At 43.6% G+C, this 3093-nt stretch overlaps 1 non-coding gene across 1 annotated transcript; it reads left to right on the forward strand.

The window, feature by feature from the left end:
* The first annotated feature begins 2491 nt into the window (after positions 1-2491).
* LOC112204241 (U6 spliceosomal RNA) lies at positions 2492-2595 on the forward strand. Its single transcript, XR_002937818.1, has one exon. It is a non-coding gene; the product is annotated as a U6 spliceosomal RNA (small nuclear RNA).
* Positions 2596-3093: the final 498 nt, after the last annotated feature.

Raw genomic sequence — 3093 nt, forward strand, 5'->3', positions numbered from 1 at the left:
CATTGCGTGCCACCTGGTGAAACCCAATGAGGAGTCGCAGCGTGACTTCTGCCACGTTCCCGTCAAAGATGCAGGACCCAGGTCTTATGAGGAAACGCTAGACAAACCCAAACTGAGGCACAGCCTACAAAATGGCCTGTAATATTCCAAAAAGTCAAGACCTTGAGAGCCAAGGAAACTTGAGGAGCCGCCTCAGGTGGAAGTAGATTCAGCAGAGCAACTGTGTCCAACGTGTGATTATTGTGCTGTAAAGAATGTCATTGAAGTCTGGGCGCCGCGGCTCATGTCTGTAATCCCTGCACTTTGGGAGGCTGAGGCGGGCAGATCACTTGAGGTCAGGAGTTCGAGACCAGTCTGGCCAACATGGCGAAACCCCGTCTCTACTAAAAATCCAAAAATTAGCTGGATGTGGTGGTGGGTGCCTGTTGCCCCAGCTACTTGGGAGGCTGAGGCAAGAGAATCACTTGAATGTGGGAGGTGGAGATTGCAGTGAGCTGAGATCGCACCACTGCACTCCAGCCTGGGTGACAGTGCGAGACTCCATCTCAGGAAAAAAAAAAAAAAAAAAAAAAAAGAATGTCACAGAGGCCACAGATGAAAGGCGATGAGTCTCTGGGCAGAGAATAGGTGAGTTATTTTGTTCGATTCTTTCAGATAATTTCCTGTCAATTTGAAATTATTTCAGAATAAAAAGAAAGAATAAAATTTACCATCACAACCCCCCCTCCACACCAGCTTTCCCTCAATAGCAGCGACATTCCCCGAGTCATCCGAGCTTAAACACTTTAGTATCATCTTTGATTCCTCTCCCATCCCTCCCCTGCCCACTTCCCCACCACCCTAAGTCCTGCTAATTCTTTTTAAAATGCCTCTCACATAGCTACCTTTTTAATTAAATCTCCAAATTTAAAAAAAAAGACTCTACCTACCTCACATAATCATTTTAAGTAGTGTCTGTGAAGAGAATTTGTATACCTAAAGTACTGTATAAACACAAGATCTTCTTGCACCAACTCAAGCCTGGATTACTGCTGTTTACTGCTGCAATCTCCTAACGGGTCTTCCTGTCTCTCCCTGCTCCCTTTACCAACCCATCCTGTATAGGGTTACCGGAGTAATCTGCCTAAAAGCACATTTTATCCTTTCAAGACCTTGCTTCCCACGGTCCACTGCAGGACTTAATCCATGTTCCCTGGGAAGACTGTGGTCTATGAGCTGAACCAAAATGGTCTGCCCTTGTATCAGATAACCCTGACCTTTCCCCAATTCATAGAGAAAAGAAGTTAGTGGATAGAACTTTCTCAGTTTGTAAATATTTTTTCCCTATATGTACTTGTTTTTCTGTAGTAGTAAATCCAAGCTTTCATCTGCTACTCTTGTAGATGACAAAATGAATGATTAAGCAGCAAATAAATCGTAAAGATTTGACCACAGCAGATCATATTTACTTCGATAGATTGGTTTTCTCATGGGCACATACGGGTGGTTGTGATTTTTATAATGCACGTCAATTAATTATATAGCCATTTTCCTTCTTCAAAAGCGTTTCTGTTTGTTTTGTGATGGAATGCAATATATCAAAATTTTATCATGAATAAGTTAGAGAAAACACCGCCCTCCCAAACAAATACTTGGCCTCTTATTCACAGTTTTTCCAGCCAGATCGCAGCTACTCCCCTTGATAGCAAAGTTGTCTAATCTCTGTTCATTTTTGCTTTCTTATTTGTTTGCTTTGCATAAACCACTCCATGTCCCTGGTACTCTCCCCCTATTCCTGTCTGCAGAAACCTCCCCAACCTTAAAAGACGAAATTAACTCTCTACTTGGTGAAAACTTCAAAAATCATGATGACTCCTTCTAACTCAGAGCATGTCTTGCCTCTGCTAGTCATCTGGCACTTAATCAAGTACTGCCTAGTGGATTCTTACTTTTTTGTGTGCTCAGCTGTAGTTAACTCATTCTTCTGGCCGGGCACTGTGGCTCACACCTGTAATCCCAGCACTTTCGGAGACAAAGGTGGGTGGATCACCTGAAGCCAGGAGTTCCAGACCAGCCTGACCAACACGATGAAACCCGTCTCTACTAAAAACACAAAACATTAGCTGGGCTGGTGGTGCATGCCTGTCATCCCAGCTACTCTGGAGGCTGAGGCAGGGGAATCGCTTGAACCCAAGGGGCAGAGGTTGCAGTGAGCCGAGATCATGCCACTGCACTCCAGCCTGGGTGACAGAGCTAGACTTTGACTCAAAATAAAAAAATAAAATAAAATAAAAAACTCAATTCTTCTACTTGTCAATGCAAGGATACTTTCCTTTCTGAATTGCATTGGAAGCAGAGAGTTCAAGTGTTGGAGTAAGATAAAATAAGATTGAAAAGCTGTTGGAGAACTTTGTTAGGAGTTCACATTTTGTTTTGTAGCACAGGGTTTCCTACTTTACAAGCTTTAATAGGCATACGAATGGAGGGAGAGCTTATTAAACATGCAGATTCTGTGCTTGCCTCAGCAGTGCATATACTACAATTGAAATGATACAGAGATTAGCATGGCCCCTGTGGGAGGATGACACACCAATACATGAAGCATTCCATGTCTTTAAAGAAATCAGCTGGGCGCAGTGGCTCATGCCTGTAATCCCAGCACTTTGGGAGGCCGAGACGGGCAGATCACGAGGTCAGGAGTTCAAGACCAGCCTGACCAACATGGTGAAACCCCATCTCTACTAAAAATACAAAAATTAGCTGGGCGTGATGGTGCGCATCTGTAATCTCAGCTACTCAGGAGGCTGAGGCAGGAGAATCGCTTGGACCCGGGAGGCAGACATTGCAGTGAGCCGAGATCACGCCACTGTACTCCAGCCTGGGCAACAGAGCGAGACTCTTGTCTCAAAAAAAAAAAAAAAAAAAAGAAAGAAAGAAAGAAAAGAAAAGAAAAAAAGAAAAGAGATCATGGGGATTCTGATTCATTAGGCTTGGGGTAGGGACCAAGCTTCTGCATTTCTAACATGTGCCCCATTAATGCCAATGCATTTTCTCTACTAGCCTTGTAGATGACAAAATGAATGAACAAGCGGCAAATAAATCATAAAGATTCGG

This window comes from Pan troglodytes, chromosome 7, assembly GCF_028858775.2.
Source record: "Pan troglodytes isolate AG18354 chromosome 7, NHGRI_mPanTro3-v2.0_pri, whole genome shotgun sequence".
NCBI classification, from domain to species: Eukaryota; Metazoa; Chordata; class Mammalia; order Primates; family Hominidae; genus Pan; species Pan troglodytes.